This window comes from Diabrotica virgifera, chromosome 8, assembly GCF_917563875.1.
Source record: "Diabrotica virgifera virgifera chromosome 8, PGI_DIABVI_V3a".
Classification (NCBI taxonomy): Eukaryota; Metazoa; Arthropoda; class Insecta; order Coleoptera; family Chrysomelidae; genus Diabrotica; species Diabrotica virgifera.
Genome location: NC_065450.1, coordinates 157,539,420 through 157,562,162, shown reverse-complemented (window position 1 = coordinate 157,562,162; position 22,743 = coordinate 157,539,420). Strand labels below are relative to the sequence as shown.

The following is a 22,743-nucleotide window of genomic DNA, read 5'->3' as shown; positions in this document are numbered from 1 at the left end:
ATAACAATTATTAACATAATTGATTAACTAATTTCATAACTGTAATCAATAATTATGTTTTCAGCAACCCAATCAAAGTTGACATTGACAGTTGTGACAGTAATTAAATATTTGATAATGATCATTTTTGATTAGCGTTCGAACAACCGGCCCTAAAACTTACAATTTACGATTACTGATTATCAATCCGTAATCAAAGTTGGCTACAATTTTTGTTATTAACTTTTATTACTATCTATTACTTATAATGGATCTACAAAGCTTTACCCCACTGACCAATCACACTGTATGGATAAATCGATTTTTTTTTAATTTCAAACTATTTTAAAAATGTGACTAATGCAATGATATTTTAAAGTACGTTAATAAATCGATATCTACAAATTGATGGTGCCTCAGTGGCATTAGACTGCAGATCGAGAGGTCCCCAGTTGGAACCCGGCTGTTGCGTATCTTTTTTTAATTGTTTTAATAAATAATTAAAAAAAGACTAAGTTTTCACTCTAATGGCATATAAAACAACATAATACTATTCTACATCCCACCAGAATGAAAACATCTTCCTTAGTCTCAGCATCCGTATGGCTTGCAAATTGTAGAAGCCTCGGAGGTGTAACCAGAGAAGGTTCCCATTGTTTTCATTCTGGTGGGATGTAGAATAGCATTATGTTGTTTCATATGCCATTAGAGTGAAAACTTAGTCTTTTTGCTAGCAGTTGCCGCTAGGGCATCTATGCCATTTCGTTCGTTGCAATCCGGGACTGCACGCCGGTGTTTTGTTTTGGTTGGATCACGGAGAGCAGCATTAATGCGTCTCCTTCTGAGAGACTAATAAGTTTCGAAACCGGTAGAGGTGCTTCCTGCACTTTTTGATTGGACTAGAATATGGTTCGGCTGTATTTTCGTTTCGCAGCGAAATTTAAAATGGTTATTCATTTTTAAATAATTAAAAGTTTATATACTTAAAATTATATATACCTACCATTTTAAACAACCGTGGTTTTATAAAAAATACTATTTTATACTAGTGTAATTTTTGGAATCATAATTAGAAATAACAATTAAGGTGATAAAGTAGCGATCAACAGGTAGCCAAAAAGCGTTCCAAGATTGCGGCTGTAATTTTGAATATTTTTTCGAGATATTTGGCACACGTATTCGTAATATAATAAAGAATGGCGGTAAAGAGCCCAATTTGAAAAATATATTAATATGTGGAAATTACTCTGTAATTAAATACAATATTAAAAAAACGAGCCTGTACCGCCATTAAGAAGAACAAAAAATACACTTTCTTTAAATAAACTTTTTTATCCGATGCCTAGATTTTGTGTCATTTTGGAACTACTAATGAAATAAAAAATTTTAGTAGTTCCAAAATGACACAAAATATAGGCATCGGATAAAAAAGTTTATTCGAAGAAAGTGTATTTTTTTGTTCTTCTAATGGCGGTACAGGCTCGTTTTTTTAATATTGTATTTAATTACAGAGTAATTTCCACATATTAATATATTTTTCAAATTGGACTCTGTACCGCCATTCTTTATTATATTACGAAAACGTGTGCCAAATATCTCGAAAAAATATTCAAAATTACAGCCGCAATCTTGGAACGCGTTTTCGCTACCTGTTGATCGCTACTGTTTCCTCTTAATACACCTACTAAAAATTCATATTTTATAAGTTAATTATTCTTTCCAAACATGTTGTGTCCTATATGTAAAATAACAAAACCGTGATATTATAAAAAGTACTTTTTTATTAGAGTGTAATTTTTGGAACTTTAAGCATGTTATCGTTAAATCGTTTATCGTTAAATTATTTTATATTCTTTCCTATAAATAATAAAAAGGTTTTATTATAAAAAAGTTCTTTTTTATAAAAGTGTAATTTTTTATTTATTGTCAAAATTTTCATACAGGATCGATATTGCTAATTTTCTTTATATTGAATACAACGTGAGTCAAAACGCAAATACATTATTTTCTCAGTAATTTAAAATGAAACACCCTGTATTTTATATCACTATAGAAAAGTACCATTACCGTACTTTAATTTTTATATAACATTCCCTGCGTCTAAATTTATTAGTTTTCGAGATATTTTCATTTTTCAGAGCAAATTATTAATTACGGGTCTAAATCTATCTAAATTTTAGGCAAGCCATGACTGAATTGTCTAAAACTGACAATTTACGAGTATTGATTATCAATCTGTAATCAAAGTTGGCTACAATTTTTGTTATTAACTTTTATTGCTATTTACTACTATAAAGGGTTTATGGAGCTTTACCACTAATCAATCATCCTGTATGGATAAATCGATTTTTCTTATTCCAAACTATTTTAAAAATGTGACTAATGCAATACTATGTTAAAGTACGTTAATAAATCGATATCTACAAATTAATGGTGGGTCAGTGGCATTAGACTGCAGATCGAGAGTTCCCTAGTTCGAACACGGCTGTTGCGTATCTTTTTTAAATTTTTTTAATAAATAATTAAAAGTTGATATACTTAAAATTGAATTGTGAGAAGAACTGAGAGAAAAATAATTCGGGCAATATTAGGACCAATAAAAACAGCAGAGGGTGAATACAGGAGTCGAAGAAATAACGAAATAAATGAGGAATTGAAGGGGCAAGATATAGTCAGGAGAATAAAGAGACAAAGATTGAGATGGCTTGGGCATGTATGGAGAGCAGGAGAAGAAGCGATAATAAACATAGTGACAAAGTGGTCTCCGGCCGGAAGGAGACGAAGAGGAAGACCGAGGTCCAAATGGTTGGAAGAGGTGAAGCGAGATCTAGAGGGCATGGGTATTAGAAATGCAGAAGAAAAAGCAAGAGACAGAAGGAGCTGGAACCGGATATGTAATGCAGTTTAAGAAAGAGAAGAACGGAGGACTGATCCACCTCGAAAACATGGATCTAGAGAGCCTGTAAAGGCGGCGCTACCCCCACGGGGGTGTTTTAGCCACTATATATATATACTTAAAATTTATATTTTATAAGTTATTTATTACACAGTGAGCACGTAAAGGTTGGAATAAATTCATTTTCTGGAGAATCGATAATTTTGGAAAAAAATCCCGAGACAGGTCGATTTTTATTTTTAAATTACAACTTTCTAACATATATATCATACTAGTGACGTTACCCATTTGGACGTGATGACGTCATCGATGATTTTTTTAAATGAGAAAAGGGATCGTGTTATAGCTCATTTGAAAGATAATTCAATTCTCTATTCAGTAATATAAACATTAACATAATTATTTATACAGGGTGTCCAAAAAATTTTTTTTAATTAAATTTATTGACATAAAAAGAATAATCTGTGCGATTTATTTAATTCAAAATACATTTTACTGCTATCATAAAATAGGAAAAAATTATGATTTGACAAATAAATATTGTTTTTTGTAAATTCAATATTAAAGCAGCCACCCACCTGCCTCTTGACAATTTGAGCATTTAATTTAAGCGAAAAGCAATAATTTATGTTCAAATAAACATTTTTTTTGTTTTCTGAGGGCAGTGAAATGTATATTGAATTAAATAAATTACACAGATTCTCCTTTTTTTGTTAATAAATTTAATTAAAAAAAACATTTTTTTGGGCACCCTGTATAAATAATTATGTTAATGTTTATACTACTGAATCGATAACTGAATTACCTTTCAAATAAGCTATCACACGACCCCTATCCTCATTTAAAAAAATCATCGATGACGTCATCACGCCCAAATGGGTGACGTCATTAGTATGATATATATGCCAAAAAGTCGTAATTTAAAAACAAAAATTGACCTGTTTCGGCAGTTTTTTCCAAAATCGTCCATTCTCGAGAAAATGAATTTATTCCAACCTTTACGTGCTCACTGTATATACCATTTTAAACAACCGTGGCATTAGTCCTGTCGCCAGAGGGGTTACAACGGCCTTCTTAATTCAGATGGACTTACCCAAGTTTTTTTTATGTATTTTGGCCCGTAGAACACGAATTTTTTGGGTAACAGTTGATCCGGATGTCGATAAGATTGTTATAAACAAAAAAGTTGAGGAATTACATAACAGCGATTTCTTGCAAAACAAAACTTTTTTTGTATTTTTTGGGTCATTCTAACCAAAAAATGTTAATACAAGTTTTTTCGTAGGATGCATAGTTTTCGAGATAAACGCGGTTAAACTTTCAAAAAATCGAAAAATTGCAATTTTTGAACCCGAATAACCTTTGAATAAAAAATAAAATAGCAATTCTGCTTACCGTCTTTAAAAGTTTGAGTCAAATTATATCTGCTTTGAATATTTGCATTGCTAAAAATTTATTTTTTGATTGTTAAAAAAAGCTATTAACACATAGTGTTTCCAGTGGCTAATACATGCGTTTTAATGCATGCTACGTAGAAATAGCCCCGCTTGCACTTTTACCTCTTCTACCTACTCGTTCGATTTTAAATAAGAAATCATTGAAAGCATCACTCAAGCACTAGGTGTTTTGTAGCCTTTTTTTAACAATAAAATAAAAAATTTTTAGCAATACAAATAATTAAAACCGATACAATTTGACTTGAACTTTCAAATGCGGTAAGCAGAATTGCTATTTTATTTTTTAATCAAAAGTTATTCGGGTTCATAAATTGCAATTTTTCGATTTTTTGAAAGTTCAATCGCGTTTGTCTCGAAAACTATGCATCCTACGAAAAAATTTGTAGGTACATTTTTTGGTAGAATGGCCCAAAAAAGACAAAAAAATGTTTTGTTTTGCGAGAAATCGCTGTTATGTGATTCCTCAACTTCTTGGTTTATAACAATCTTATCGACATGGGGATCAACTGTTACCCAAAAAATTCGTGTTCTACAGGTCAAAATACATAAAAATACTTGGGTAAGTCCATCTGAATACAGGAGGCCGTTGTACCCCCCTGGCGACAGGACTACATTATAAAAAGTACTTTTTTATACTAGTGTAATTTTTGGAATTATAATTGAGGCGCTCAGAGCAACAGTGGCCTAACCCACATCACACAGTTTTACCAAAACGCTTTTATTAGATTAAAGTTATGCATTACTTAAGTATTCTCAGATGCAGAGTGGCTCAAGCAACCATTGGTTGAGCTACTCTGCATCTGAAAATATTTATATATGGGATAACTTTAATGTAATTAAAGCGTTTTTGTAAAATTGTAGGATGTGGGTTAGGCCACTGTTGCTCTGAGCGCCTCAATTTTAACAGTTAATACACCTACTAAAAATTCATATTTTATTCTTTCGAAACATGTGTCCTGTATATAACAAAACCGTGTTATTATAAAAAGTAATTTTTTATTATAGTGTAATTTTTGAAATTTTAAGCATTTTATATCGTCAAATTATTTTATATTCCCTCCTATAAATAATAAAAACGTTTTATTATAAAAAATATCTTTTTTATAAAAGTGTAATTATTAATGATTCTGAATTTCTAGGTTCATTCTGATACGATACACGATACATAATAAATATTCTTTGCTATAATATTAAATATAAGGATATTACAGTCGGAAAAATGAAAGATTACCCATGAACGATGACATCAATCACTTATTTTTTATTTGCTGTCGTTTTCTATTCGCGGTGTGCAAGTACTTGGAAGGGGAAACGAGAAACGACCCTGCGCGAGTCGCTGAGAAATATTGCAACTATCTTAAATAATTCATATTGTCAACTGAAATTGTCAAATTGACGTATATTTCATACCTTCTGTCAATGAAGCAGAAAAATTATATATTGCTCCACAATATTGATATGATATGCAATTATTATATTATAAAGGTAAATTTAATTAATTTTATTTTGCTTGCAGTACTGCATTTTAATAACTAATTTTATTTACTACATACAATTGTTGACGTTTTCATAACATAACCTGAATCTTATTTTTTCTTCTTATTTTTTTTGGACTATGGCCTTGACAATTATCCAGTAACCAGGACTAATATAATTGGTCAATATAATTAAAATTGCGAATTTTAGTATAGAGCGTAGAAATAGGGGTCGCTTTGCCGAAATTGCACGGTCCCAATAAATAACAAACGTTTGTTACAGAAAAAGACAGCAAATACAAAATAACTGATTGATGTGATCGTTCATGGGTAATCTCATTTTTTCGACTGTATGTACATTTGTACACATATACATACTTCTGAATGCACATAAATATATAGTTATCTATGTATATAAAAGAAAGTCGTGTTAGTTTTAACACTTAGAACTCGAGAAAGACTGAACAGATTTTTATCATTTTTCTGCTATTGGATTTGTCTTTATCGGGAATAAAATAATAAGTATTAAAATTAATAAAAGATTAAAAAGCATTCTTAATATTTTTTGTACAATGTGTCAAAATAATTCATTTTAATATCCATTTTATTCCCATAAACGGCCATATCAGTTTGCCGATTTTCGCTCGATCACCAAAGTCAAGCAGTGTGGGCTGCGGTTAAAACTTTTATGGGTGACAGACTGCTTGGGAACTTACTTACTTTCTTTTAATATGGTTATTTTTTATTTAAATACGGTTACTACAAAGCCATATATTATACTGGGTTGGGCTAAAGAATGGAACCAAGCAAATATCTTTGAAACGAAAAGAACAATCTTTTTGAAACTTTGCATGCAAGTACAGTGACGCAAAACGCATCTGTTGCTATATTTTTTGTTACTAGTTCACTTCCAGTTTCACCGGAAATACCCTTAACTTATTTATTTTAAATGGGACACCCTGTATATTTTTGCAGATTTTGAAATAACTTATTATTTTTAATTCATACATACCAAATTTGGAAGAAAAAAATAGTTAAAAAGTGTCTGTAGATAATTTTTTGTATTAAAAGTAAACAAGTACTACCATCCATACTATAGACTAAAACCACAGTATAGGAGAATCAGTAAGCTCACTCGTCGAAAAATTTGTTCCATGCGCGAAGTCGACCAAAATTCTGTTTACCGTGCGCATCCGATAACAGCGTGTTGGATACGTTTGCTATGATTGGTCGGGATCGTCATCTGATTTTCTTTTGTGAATTTTTTGAGGTTGTGTTTGGGAATTGTATTGTTTTGAAAAATTGAAGAAAGACTTCTGTGTAAAAGGTATATTTATTAAAACCCCAATAAAGGGCTACATTAAAAGACAGAACGTTTTCGCTCTAGAGAGAGCATCATCAGTGTTCTAAGCAAGCTCTACATGCTAAGCCACCAAAAATACATAGGTTAAAACCCTTAAAACGCCGACCAAAAGTCTTACATTGGCGTGTATTATATTAAACCCTGGCGATGGGTGAAAATGAAAAAGATATACCTCACAGCATTATATGACTCTACCACGTGTATGTGGGTGGTTGAGTTGATTTCTCTGTTGACTTCCACCTTTCTCTTTGTGAAGACAGAGAAATCAACTCAACCACCAACATACACGTGGTAGAGTCATATAATGCTGTGAGGTATATCTTTTTCATTTTCACCCATCGCCAGGGTTTAATATAATACACGATAATGTAAGACTTTTGGTCGGCGTTTTAAGGGTTTTAACCTATGTATTTTTGGTGGCTTAGCATGTAGAGCTTGCTTAGAACACTGACGATGCTCTCTTTAGAGCGAAAACGTTCTGTCTTTTAATGTAGCCCTTTATTGGGGGTTTAATAAATATACCTTTTACACAGACGACTTTCTTCAATTTTTGTAATTAATGGTATACACCCAGTTACGGAAAATTTTTCCCTATGGATTGTATTGTTTTGGTTAATTTACTACTTTATTCTTATATTAATAATATATTATTGTGTGCTGCGAATGTGATATTATTTTCTTAACCCGCGAGTAGTCGCGCCGTTAGATAAAATCTCACATTTCATCCTTTTTCGTAAAACAAGAAAACCTGTCAGTAACGGCCACTAAAAATGAAAGAACTATTCGCCGATATAGAAAGGTGGACGGTATTGCCAGTTTTTGTAGTCTACATATAATTCGTTTGGGAAATTTTTAAACTGGCCGTTAGGACAGGTGGCCGATGTTGGAAGGTGGCCGTTAACACAGGTTTTTTTAATAAAATTGTTAGAAATATATATTTTCAATATAAAAAGTAGATAAAAATAGTACAAAATAAAAATTTGTTTTAAATTCGTATTTTGAGATAGAATCTCACACGCGACTATCGACGTTACAGAAATGAGCGCGACTACTCCCGGGTTAAATCAATAAAATGGAAATAAAGCAAGAAAAAAAAACAATTTTTACACAGACGAATGGAAGATTAAAATCGGAAATACTGGCCACCTGTGTGAAAATATTAATTTTGTTCCTATTCTGTAAAAACTGAGATAAAGAAAGTCTTTAAAACTGATAAAAATAGTTATTTCTCTGATGGAAATTCTTTGGACCAAATAAATACAGAAGGTTATAGTGAAAACATCAAGAGGAGGACAATTCATGTCGAAAATGGTAAGTTTTTCTGATTATGTTTCCATAGGTATCTGTAGTAAAATTAAATTAATTAAACATGAACACACTAATTCACTCATGCAAAGGCCAATTGTAGTGAACTACGATTGAAGTTTCCATTATTAACATGAACTTTATACATGTAATATGTACCTACTCCTTCACTCCTTGTATGTACTTACATATAATTCAAAAGATAGGTACACACTTTCCAAAAAGATCAAGATCCGATATCTATGCTAACAATAAATAGATATGATACCTACCGGCATTTTTTGATTATTAGACTTCTAATCACTAAATTTGTTTTAAACTATATACTTGTGTTAGTGAAAGTACATTTTAGCTGTATTTTTGTCGAGCACCGTAACCCAAAATCTACTCAATTCAACATATTTATGAAAGTTCACTGTAGAAAAAACCTTATATATTTGTATAAATTGTATTATTATATGTAATATATTTGTAATATATTGTATAAGTTAATAGTTCACACTAAAAAATTCATGTAAAATATTAATATATTTCGGAATAACCATATAGTCGGTTCGCTAAACTGAGACACAACTGGCTAGTGATTTTAGTCGGTATTTCTTTTGTTTTTGGCCAATTTTAACAAAATTGACAAAATTACTAACTATTTAATAATTATTTTTTTTGCCAATTTTACCAAATTGGCAAAATTACTTACTAAAATCACTAGCCAGTTGTGTCTGAGTTTAGCGAACCGACTATATCAATAAAACTATCAGGATTTCTTCAAATTCAGTATGCTAAAGATATCAGTTTTTTTTTCTAAGTAATAACAATAAATATAGAGCATCTATATTCATTGATAATAATTTATCTATTATTTACAACTATTCTTATTTTGACCTGATGTATGAATGATGTATAAGCAGACCTTATGATTCTAAGGATCTAAAGATAGAGGGAAGTTACTAGGAATTGACAACTTCTCTGGTAGCAGGCCCAGGTTGACACAGGATTGTCAAGCTAATTATGATAATGATGTTGTTATTTATGAAGTTCATAAAAAACTATTAAAAGGTAATAAGTGATATGGTTTTTCCTTTCATAAATAATGAAGGTGGATCAAAATCAGTATGGTGGACTATCATTCGGTTATGATTATGATTTTGTAGTTTGTTCACATAAATATAGAATGATATTCTTTAAACTTAATTTTTGTTTTAGATTTGCTTCATAATAAATGAAGAACTGAAGTTATTGTAAAACCAGTTGCTGGACATTCTCCTGTCAAGAAGAACAACCCATTAGCAAGTGTGCAAAAGAAACAATGAAATTATGAAATTTGTTTTAGGTTATTTACCTGTGTAGATTATTTGAAAAAACATTTAAGAGCACACACTGGAGAAAAACTTTAACATTCTTATTTGCAAGATGTTTAGTGGTTTTATGTAGCTCTCTCTGATTATTTGTTTCGGCTGCCTCTTCTGCTAAGCGCGCCATCTCTGTCCATTTTCTTTTGTAATTCCCAGCGCTCTTTTACTTTCCCTAATTCTCCTAATTCCTTTTACTTGTCGTAATTCCTTTTACTTGTTTATTTATATCTGCATACTCTTAGGTTATCCTGATTTTATCTTCTAATTTTTGTATTCTATTTAGTTCGGCCTTTAAATCCTTTCTCTTTTTTATCAGTTGCCATGTGTTATCACGTAGCGACTCTGATTTCTTTTCTCAGTTGTAGCCCAACACTTCTTGTGCGGTTTGGTGTACAGCCTCTTTGATCATCTCCCATTTGTTTGATATATTTATTTGTCTGTGTGTTGTTTACAGTTTCTGTGTTCAACTTTATTTTGTTACTCCACATTTTTTGGGTTTCACTCTTTCAGTCGTTGTATATTATCTTCATTTGTTATATTGTTTACTCCCGCTTTTTGCCTTGATTTTTACTTTTATTTCTGCTATTAGTAGGTAATGATCACTTCCTGCATCTGCTGATCTTTTATTTCGTACATCTAGAAGGCTACTTCTCCATTTTTTATTGATTAAGATGTGGTCTATGTGATTTTGCGTTTTATTATTTGGTGAGATCCAGGTTATCTTGTGGCAGTCTTTGTGTGAGAATATCGTTCCTCCAATGACAAGATTGTTTTCTAGGCTAAGTTCTATAAGTTTCTCTCCATTGTTGTTTCTATTCCCTAGTCCATATGTTCCCAGGCATTTTGCCACTCCCTTATTGTCTTTGCCAACTTTCGCGTTCAGATCTCCCATGACTATGAGTATATCTCCTTTGGTCACCTTTCCGATAGTATCTGTTAATTGTTGGTAGAAATTTTCTTTTTCATCTTCTGTAGGTGCGTAACATTGAATAATGGTTTAATAACAATAATAAATTTAATAATAATAAATAAATTGAGGAGAAATCTGTAAATTTATTAAGATTAGATAACAACAGAATCTAAATATTTCATTACTTACAACTAATTAATATAAATTTTCTAAAAATATCTTGACCATTGACTTACTACATATTAAATTGACTTACTACATATTAATTGGTTTTATTTTGACATATTTGGGAATTACAGTAACTGCAATAATTTTTGTTTTAATAGAATTAACTATTTCAAATGCGAAATAAGCCACAATTTAACTAATAACGTATTAATAACGTATTGACGCCCACATCGGATGTCGATGTCAAAATACAAAATATTAATGTTTAATTAATATTTTGTAATACAATTAATGTTTTGTATTTGGATAACGACGTCCGATGCGGACGATGAAACGATAATAAAATCATCTTTTTATTAAAATTGGGGCTTATTTCCCATTTAGAATAGTTAATTACAAAAATTCCACAAGAAAATGGCTTCAGAACAACATTTTAATAAAATGTTATCTAATATTGAATTTTTTTAGTGAACAGGTCAAAGTAAACAAGAGAAAGTATTTACAATTTTTTTTAAGGTGTAAAGGTACTATTAATACTAGAAAATAATAAAACAGATTTAAATTTACAAATTTCTCCTGAAGAAGTTTCTCCAGATGTTGTTGGTATTTTGGAGATTACTCATCTCGTCAAAAGTAGTAGATATTCGTTGCTGCTTTTGAGAATAGGGCAGTTCACGTGTTCTCACATCCTCACATTAAAATTCTTAGTGGAGAAAAACCTCAAAAATGTGATTTTTTCTAAACAGTATTCTACTGCAACTCATTTGAAATTACTTTGAAAAAAGAATGTGAATTTGATTTAATATTCTTACTATGTAGTACGGTTTGAAGTGGTCTTAAAACTGTTTAAGAACACACTGAAGGAAAAACATATGAATGTGCGTGGAAGAAATGTGCTGTAAAATTTAAAGATAGTGACATGAAAGTTCTTGCTTAGATTTCCCAGATTTTTAATAAAGAATAAAAAAATTATAAGCAGCTATTAATTTAGTGTTTTATTTAGTCTGCAATAGTTATTTCCAGTAAAATTTTGCTTAATTTTGTTCAGACCATTTTCCATAGGTTTTTATTGTACATTTATGGTAAAATCTAACAAAATTTAGTATAGCGGTCTAGAAAAAAATGGATAAAAGTCGTTTTGTATATATGCATGGCAGGTCCACAACAGCAATTTTTATTTTAAGACAGCTAATGGAAAACTTGAGTGAACGAGAAAGACTTGCACATAGTATTTTTTAATCTTGAGAAGGCATATGGCAAAGCTACCAGAAACGTACTGGTACTAAGTAGGAAAGGAGTGCCAGCTAAATATGTGGTGCAAGATATATAATATGATATGGTAACAATTAGCATTATAGCAAATGCATGTGAAATTGGTAAATTTTGAGTGAAATTAGGGTTCCCTGCTAAATTTATTCTCATTCATCCTGGATCAGATAATTTTTTTTTGAAGTGAAAACTTCTTTAGAGGCGTTGTGCACTTTTTGGATAGGGGAAAAGCATTGAATTGGCGACCGTCATCGCGATTGTCATCGCGACTGTCATCGCGACCGTCATTGCGACCGCCATCGCTTATGCTATATATTATTATGTGTATGTATATAGAAATTGTGTAGAGGTATTTAAATTTAAAATAAATGTAAAACATATTTTAAGATGGGGATAAAGGATTTATTTCGCGACCGTCATCGCGACCGTCATCTCTTCGGCTAAATTAATTTTGTACGTATATACATTATGTGTATGTATATATAAATTCTATAGAAGTATTTAAATTTAAAATAAATGTACAACCTATTTTTGGATGGGGAAAAAGGATTTATTTGGCGACCGTCATCGCGACCGTCATCTCTTCGCCGAAATAAATTTTGTACGTATGTATATTATGTGTATGTATATTGTATATATAAATTGTATAGAAATATTTAAATTTAAAATAAATGTAAAACCTATTTTTGGATGGGGAAAAATAATTTTTTTGGCGACCGTCATCGCGACCGTCATCTCTTCGGCGAAATAAATTTTGTGCGTATATTTATTATAATGTGTATGTATATATAAATTGTGTAGAAGTATTTAAATTTAAAATAAATGTAAAATCTATTTTAGGATGGAGATAAAGGATTGATTTCGCGACTGTCATCGCTTCGACGAAATAAATTTTGCACGTATATTATTATAATGTACGTATAATAATAGTAATATTATTGAAGTGAAAACTTCTTTAATGACGTTGTGCACTTTTTAGATGGGAAAAAAGCATTGAATTCTCGACCGTCATTGCGACCGTCATCGCTTCGGCGAAATAAATTTTGTACGTATACATATACTATTATGTGTATGTATACAGGGTGAGTCACCTCTAACGGGACGGAAGATTACAGCGAAATGGTAAAAGATTTGAAAAATTTTTTAAATTAGTAGGTTGTATGTTGATAAAATCTACATTTTAAAATTATTTTCAAATATACAGGGTATCCCCATAAATGGCGACGTATCAAAGTTATATTTTTTCTTATGGAACACCCTGTATTTTATTGCATTTTTTAATTTTCCGCAAAAAATAAGGTAGAGTTTCATAAGACTTCCCTATACCTATGTACAGAGTGTTCTGAGTTATGGTGACTTTTCTTAAAATGTAAAGTTTTAAAAGAAGGCTTATTCTCAAGGTATTTAAGAAATTATAAAAAAAAATACTTTTACATCTAAATAGTTGGATATTGGTTGAATATATTCCATGATTAATTATTACACAATTATTTACAGGGTGTTCAAATTTATAGTTTCATTATTGGATTATTCAATGTGTCATATGATGCTTATTTTAAATAGAACACCATGTATATTAATACACCATTATACTAAACGGAGTCACCTCTTTCGAATGGTATATGGACATCCTATACCTAGGTCTAATAGTTTTTGCGTTATTTACAATTATTTAAATTCTTAATCTGTAAATCGAGTTTAAAACAAAAGATGTATCTCATTGTATGACATCGTCATTTTATGACAGTACGCTCTGGTAATTATCAAAAATATAAACATCCGTGTATGATATTCAAACTTAATTGTTCCTAAAAAATGAATAATCACGTGATCTACGAAAGAGTAGGCATGGTACTTTGCATTGGGGAGTGTTTGCAAAATTGTATCTTACCTTCTTAAGTTTACGCACAAAAGTATCCTGATAGAAGACATCCAAAAAAGGACGTTTTTGAGAGAGTTCAAGAGATTCCGTGCGACTGGTAATGTTGAATACGGAAAGTTAAATAAAAATAAACCAGTTATTTGTGATGACGTCAAGGAGCTTGATGTCCTACTTTCTGTTACGGAAAACCCAAATACTAGTAAAGAAAAAATTTCGGGTAAATTGTAAATCAGTCAAACGACTGTTAATCCTTAAGAGAAACCACTATTATCCGTATAAATCTCAACTACACCAGTATTAGACCAAACAGGATTATTATAAATATTTAACTTATCGTTTATGGACTTTAGACTTTATAGAAGATCCTGATTTTTTTTAATGCATTGTATACAGACCAATATACCTACTTTTCATAATAATGGTCTAGTAAGAAGACATAACTTTCATTTCATTATGATACAGTAAACAAACATTTATTTCGTACTGTTTAAAAATCGAGAGTGACTATAAATATTACTTTTAAAATCAATTTACCGTTTAAGAAAATTGTAAATTACGCAAAAACTACGTCCCCTAGTTAAAGAACATCCCTATGCCATTCGAAAGAGGAACCTGTGTTTACTATAATAATTTATTAATATACATGGTGTTCTATTTAAAATAAGTATCATATGACACATTAAATAATTCAATAATGAAACTGTAAATTTTGAACACCCTGTAAATAAATGTGTAATCATCAATCATGGAATACATTAATTATAAAATAATTACCAGACCGTACTGTCATAACGTGACATTAATAACTGCATCTTTTGTTTTAAAATCGATTTACAGATTAAGAATTTAAATAATTGTAAATTACGCAAAAACTATGAGACCTAGGTATAGGACATCTATATACCATTCGAAAGAGGTAAAATTGTTTAGTATAATTATTTATTAATATACATGGTGTTCTATTTAAAATAAGCATCATATGACACATTGAATAATCCAATAATGAAACTGTAAATGTTGAACACCCTGTAAATAATTGTGTAATAATTAATCATGGAATACATTTAACCAATATCCAACTATTTAGATGTAAAAGTATTTTTTTCATAATTTCTTAAATAACTTGAAAATAAGCCTTCTTTAAAACTTTACATTTTAAGAAAAGTCACCATAACTCAGAACACTCTGTACATAGGTATAGGGAAGTCTCATGAAACTGTACCTTTTTTTTGCGCACAATTAAAAAATGCAATAAAATACAGGGTGTTCCATAAGAAAAAATAAAACTTGGATACGCCGACATTTATTGGGACACCCTGTATATTTCAAAATAATTTTAAAATGTAGATTTTATCAACTTAAAAACTACTAATTTAAAAAAATTTTCAAATCTTTTACCATTTCGCTGTAATCTTCCGTCCCGTTAGTGGTGACTCACCCTGTATATAAATAGTATAGAAGGCAAGCGACGCGTATATAATATTGGTATAACACCTATTTTTGGATGGAGATAAAGAATTTATTTCACGACCGTCATCGTTTAGTCGAAATAAATTTTGTATGTATTGTTATGATCTGCTTTTTATTAATTTTATATTAATTATTATTTATTTGATTAATTATTTAATTGTCGCAAATCATACATAAAAATTGAATAAAAAATCTCAGGGTGCCTTTTTTATACTATTAAAAAAAAATCCAAATTATCTCACGTTATACTTATCTTCTCTCGTGGGTTCAGTATCTCTGAGTTGATCCTAATCGGGATAAAATAGGGAAAAGAAATAAAGCAAAATATTAAAATAAAAATACAGAATTGTCTTTTATTTATCAAAATCAATACTCTGAAATCTATCGAATCTAAAAACCTGTGGACACAGATGTCCGAATGAAATTTTTACCACTTAAATTTATTATAGTTAACAAAAAACAATTTATCGGTTTGTTCCCGATGACTTTGGTAAAACAAACTAAACAAAACAAATTTATGTCTTCGCAAGATTACCTATATTTACTATTTATATTTTGAAATATTGGAATTTTAATTCATATGCTTTTTACTCAAAAATTTTGTTCCCGAACATAAAAATCTCTTTCACATAAATTGACTGACCTTTTGCTTCACTCACTCGGATGTCTTCTCGTGACCCCAAACAGCTCTCCCTCGTTGACTCTGTTAAAGGCTACTCGTCAAAGCCTCTCTCCGTTGTCCAGGTTCAAAACTATCAGCATACCAGCACCAATTCTCCAACAAGCCGGGTCTCTTTTGACACGTACTCGATTCAAACAAAACTCCAAAAATTCTCTGCTCTCCTTCTCACAATAATACAGAATCAAAGAGGTATTTCGTCTCAATTTGATCTGTCTCTCGTTCCACTTTTCAACACTATTCTCCACTATCAAACAGCCACTGGTATCTGCTAACTATCTATCCACTTAACACGTCGAACCGCTCCTTAGCGATGCCAAAAACATAATGCCTTCCTTTTCAACCTCTCTCAATCATTCTAACTACCTTTCCCCTTCCACATTGCCAAGCATCAGAGACCTTTGACTTTTCCATTCGACAAACAACACAGTCATTTTCAAAATTATTCCGACAATCCTAATTACTTTCGGAGAAACTCTACAACATTCACTCGGGTTGACACAAAGATATTAAATTTCCAACTTTCTTTTCAATTATCAATTTCGAGAAATTTATAATTACCTATACTCTAAACAATCTTTTTCCATTTTACATCTAAATACATCGTTCTTTTCACTTTAATTATTCACAAAAGTCTTTAATGGTTCATCGGAAAGCTCATTAAAAGAGAAATCTATTTACATCCAAACTAAATTCTAATAAATTTTAAAACAGCTCAATATACAGGGTGTATCAAATTTATGTGCCCGCGTTATCTAAAAAAAATTTAATTTTAATTTTCATTTTGCTTTTGATTGATAAATTGAAAACACAATAGTATATATGTATGTATATTATCTTCCTCTTCAGCCTGTTTGCACCCACTCCGGGACAAAGGCCTCCACATGAGTTCTCCATTCTTCTCTATTTTTTGCTATTTGGTGCCAGTTTCTCCCCATTTTTGCTTTAAAGTCGTCTAGCCATCGTTTTTGCGGTCTTCCTCCACTACGACTGTGCTCGCGTGGTCTCCAATGTACAATGTTTTTCGTCCACGTATTGATGATTTGTCGTGCCACGTATCCTACCCAGGTCCGTTTCATTGGCATTTCAATCCTTCCAATTACATATTCCACTTTCGTCTTGCTTAGCACTTCCTCATTTTGTATAAATATGTTTCCTCAGAGATCTGTGTCGTTATCAATCTATTGGCTGATACCTCTGTAAGTGTCATCGTCTCCATTCTATATGTCATAGTTGGTAGAATACAACTGCTGAATACCCGTTTCTTTAGATTTATTGGTATCTTTTTGTTCTTCAACACATCACTGAGCCTTGCTACTGCTGCCCAAGTCATTCGGATTTTTCTAGTAATTTCTGCCGTTTGATTCTGTTTGCCTAGTTTGATCGTGTGACCTAGGTATACTTTTCGACATCTTCGATATTACTTCCATCTAAGTCGATTGTGATATATTGATTTGTCATCACTTTTGTTTTATTTGTTTTTGTCCTATGTCTAACTTCTCTCTTCGTTCTTATTTTGCTTATTGTTAGACTTTCTAATACATTTATTTGCATAGTTGCATTGTCGTATATGTATTTGAGGAGTATTCTATATCTAGAATCAATCCTTGCGTTTATTCATTCCTTCTAATACGGCCCAGAGTTTTATGGAATCGAATGCCTTATTGTAATCCACAAATACCAAACGAAGAGGTTCATTGTATTCGTTGAACTTTACGATAAGTGTCGTTATTGTCTCTAGGTGTTCTATGGTACTATGTCAACAGGCTGTTAACTATCGAATTTATTTGATAGCCTTTTTAGTAATTATTTTGGTGAGCATTCTGTACGGATGTGGCAACAGGCTTATTGGTTTGAAATTTTCGCGTTTGTGGTACCTACATATTAGGTGTATGTATATATAAATAGTATAGGACGCACGCAACGCGTTTATAATATAGGTATAGAAGTTCTTTTTGGGTTGAGAAAAAGCATTGAATTCGCAACCGTGATCGCTACGGCGAGATATTAGTAACTAATTTATATACTATAGGTTGAATTGCGTATGTATAAGTTCAAACGAAGTTATAATGGTTGGAGGAGGGATAGAGTGTGTACCCGAAGGAGCTTGCGAAGCAAGCACATAAGGGGCCACACGGTCCCTACTTCAATCATTATAAGTGAATAGAGTTTAAAGTATTTTTGAAGTGAAAACTTCTGTAGCGATTTTGTACACTTTCTGGATGGGGAAGAAGCATTGAATTCGTGACCGTTATCGGTGATCGCTTCGCCGAAATAAATTCTGTACATAATACGTATTATACAGTGCTAGTCAAAAGTCCGTACCCCCCCTCGTATCTGTTGAACGGTTACACCTATAATAGTGAAATTTGGAGGGAGAAAATAAACGGACGTAAGCTTCTTAACTAGTTATGACAGGTGACGTCATAGTGACAGATGACGTTACAGAGCCACTGTGACCGATAATTTTAAATGGGACCTTATGGCAAGTGATACCTCGTATGAAAGGTATTTAAAATACCTATTCATCATACTAATTTTGTTTTGGTTTAAGCAAATTTTGATGAATAAATGAAATAAATATAAAATTGTAGTTTCGCATTTAATTAATAAAAATTCAAAATTCCGCCTATGATTAGTTGTCAAACAGGTTGACGTTGACGTAAAAACTACTAGAGAATTAAAAAACGTCAACTTTTTTGACAAAAAATCCATAGGCGGACATTTGAATTTTTATTAATTAAATTCCAAACTACAATATTATATTTATTTAATTTATTCACCAAAATCAAAATCAACTTAAACCCAAAAAAATTAGTATGACTGAATAGGTATTTTAAATACCTTTCAAACGAGGTATCACTTGCTATAAGGTCCCATTTAAAATTATCGGTCACAGTGGCTCTGTAACGTCATCTGTCACTATTACGTAACCTGTCATAACTAGTTAAGAAGCTTACGTCCGTTTATTTCCTCACTCCAAATTTCACTATTATAGGTATAACCGTTCAAAAGATACGAGGGGGGTACGGACTTTTGACTAGCACTGTATGTATGTATATATAAATAGTATAGGATGCACCCAATGGGTATATTATGTAGGTATATCACTTTTCTTTGGACGGGAAAAAAGCATTGAACTCGCGATCGTTATCGACACGGCAGATATTAGTAATTTATATACTATAGGTTGAATTGCGTATATGTTCGACCGAAGTTATAATGGTTGGAGGAGGGATAGAGTGTGTACCCGAAGGGGCTTGCTTCGTAAGAAGTTTTCACTTCTGTCGGCACTCACACTAGTGCCCTAATTTTTTTTATTAACATCGCATTTATTTACAATCTGTAATAATGATTACAATAAGTAAATTGTTTAACAATTAAAAGAGACTTGCAGGAGACTGTCCAGTGACAATAACCTATGAAATCATAATTTTAGTACTTAACAAAATTATTTGTGACTAATAAATATAACCCTATAAATATAAGACTCTAATAAATAAAATATTTTTGAAAATTTAAAATTTAAAATCTTGTTCGTAGATCGCTTGGAGTGTGGCGCTTTAGTCTTCTGTTTGTCTGGGGTCTCAGTAGGTTCTTCGCTAGCCTCTTGGGGTGGTTTTGTAGTCGGATGTCGTATTTTTGGGCGCAACTGGCAATTTCTTCTTTGACAGTCTTCATTTGGAGATCACGATTGATGTGTTCATTGGGCATGTACCACGGTGCATTTGTGATAATGTGCAAGGTTTTCGATTGGAATCTCTCCAGGATGTCGATATTGGATCTCGACGTAGATCCCAACAGTTGGATACCATAGCTCCATATTGGCTTAATCACTGCCTTGTATACTAAAATTTTATTGTACAAACTCAGTTGTGACCTTTTTTCTATCAGCCAGTACATTTTATCGAGTTTCAGACCCAACTGTTTTCTTTTCGTGAATATGTGTTTCTTCCACGTTAATCTACGGTCCAAGTGCATACCTAGGTATTTTACATCATCCTTTTGTTGTAGTACTTGATTATTTAATGAGACGGTTGGGCACGTATCTTTTCGATTACTGAACGTTATATGTACTGACTTGCTTTCGTTTACTTTAATTCGCCATGTCTGTAACCAGATATTTATTCTGTCGAGATTGGTCTGGAGCAGTTGCGAGGCGATGTACGGCTTTGAGTGGCATATGTGGCTGCATATGTGGCTGTGATGATGTTTTGGCTTGTAGGAAGATCTGCTGTGTAGAGTAGGTACGGAACTGGTCCAAGGACACTACCCTGAGATACTCCAGCTTTGATTGGATAAAAGTTAGTGCACTGATCTTTAACTTTTACAAGGAAATGGCGGTCGGAGAGATAGGACTTGAGGATTAGAAAGTAGTTGAGAGGAAGGACTTTTCTTATTTTGTATAGCAGGCCAGTGTGCCAGACTTTATCAAAAGCCTGCGAGACATCCAAAAAGGCTGCAGAGCAGTATTGCTTCTCTTCTAAGGCTTTGTTTATGGAATTGCAGACTCGATGAATTTGCTCGGTGGTAGCATGTTGTTGTCTAAATCCAAACTGGTGGTTGGGTATTAGCGGCTTTTCCACGAGGATTGGCTGTAATCTGTCTAGTAAGAGTTTTTCAAGAACCTTTGACATCACTGAAAGTAGACTGATAGGTCTATAGGACTTAACTTCTTCTACAGGCTTGCCTGGTTTGGGTATGATGATTTATGCCACTTTCCACAAATGGGGATAGTAACCAGTTTTGGGTAGGGCAACGGTTATTTCATCGCAAAACTTTTTTGTCTTCAACTTTTAAGAATTTTTGGTACTGGATTATTAAATTGTGAGGTATTCTAGTACTAAAAGGTACTCTTACTTTAAGTCGGTAGGACACACCGTTTTCTAGAAAAATCGATTTGAAAGTTTTTGGCTTTGGGAATTTGAAAAAAAAAATTGAAAAAATTAAAAAAAACAAGGTATTTTACCAAGTTAAAACAAGACGATGGCTTAGTGCGAAAACCTCGTATCTCATTAAATTACAATTTTACAGGAGAGGCAAAAAACTGATTTTCTGCATAATATAATCTAAAAACAAAAACTACTGTAACGTATTTTAATTTGAGCACATTGAGACAAATATCTGATCTTGGCCCAGAGCTGAAAGTGTTAAATGTTGCTATTAAATTGAAAATACAAATATTAACTATGAAAATCACGTATATCTTGATATACGTCTTTTCATCTAAAATGAGGTTGTGTCTATGATTATTTACGAGGTTTTCATTTTTCATAGCTTATTGCACACCTCCAAATACTAGGTTGATACAGTAAAAATCTTTTGATTTAAGGTTTATAAAATGTTTCTGTATGCCGGACTACCTTTTGTTGTTCACAAAAAACATTTCTCCAAGTCGAATTTCTTAAACAAACACTATAAATTAAGTACCAAATTCTTGGTTATAAATATACGTGGTATTCACACTAAATCAAGAGATCAATTGATATACGTGGTTTATTTTTCGGCTGTAGAAAATAGTCTGGTGTATTTGGATTTTTTCTAACAGTTGTAAATCGTGAGATACAAGGTTTTTAAACTAAAACCACCAAAATGTCATTTTCTAAAAAAATGAGATACCAGGTTTTCACACTAAGCCATCGAAGAGTAACTTTTAGTACTCGAATATCTCATAATTGAATAATCTAGTGTCAAAAATACTTAAAAATTAAAGACAATAAAATTATGCTATAAAATAACTGTTGACCCACACAAAACGGACGTCTATGACTGTTTCTAGAAATTCGCCATTAATGAAATCAATTAATCTCTGGAATATAAATAAATGTACCAGTTTTCATCTTTCTAAATAGTTTTTTTTTAATCTTTTTTTTTTAAATTCAAAGAACGAAAAATTTTCAAATCGATTTATCTAGAAAACGGAGTATCCTGTCGACTTGAAGTAGGAGTACCTTTTAGTACTACCATACCTCACAATTTAATAATTCAGAGTCAAAAATGCTTAAAAATTAAATCCAAAAAAGTTAGGCGATAAAATAACCATTGCCCTACCCAAAAGGGACGCCTATGACCGGTACTAGAAATTCGCAATGGATGGAATCGATTCATTTCTGGAAAGTAAATATGCAGACCAATTTTCGTTTTTCTAAATAGAAGTGTTCTGGAGGTATTTAAGAAAAACTAATTACAGACGCCATCTTCAAAGAGCTCTAGCTCTCTTTAAGAAGCATTTTCGGACTAGGTGAATTGGGTTAAATTGTCTTAAAATTATCTGAGAAATCTCCTGTCTTCGTTTGTCGGTAGAGTTTCTGGACACCCTGTATACCGAATTTGGTACTTTGCTTTATACAGGGTGTTAGTAAATAAGTATGAAAAATTTTAAGGACTAATTCTACATGAAAAATTAATGCCAGTTTGCTCTATAAACATATGTCCGCAAATGCTTAATTTCGGAGATACGGGGTGTTGAAATTTTTATTTCGAACTGCCAATTTATTTATTGCTCTAAGACGAGTTGAGCTATGAAAATAAAATTAGG

The 22,743-nt window shown here is 31.8% G+C and overlaps 1 protein-coding gene across 1 annotated transcript in view; it reads left to right on the top strand.

The window, feature by feature from the left end:
- The window catches only part of LOC126890406 (microfibril-associated glycoprotein 4-like), a 214,652-nt gene that overhangs the window by 110,764 nt on the left and 81,145 nt on the right, over positions 1-22,743 (top strand). The gene's annotated exons all lie outside the window — the stretch shown is intronic.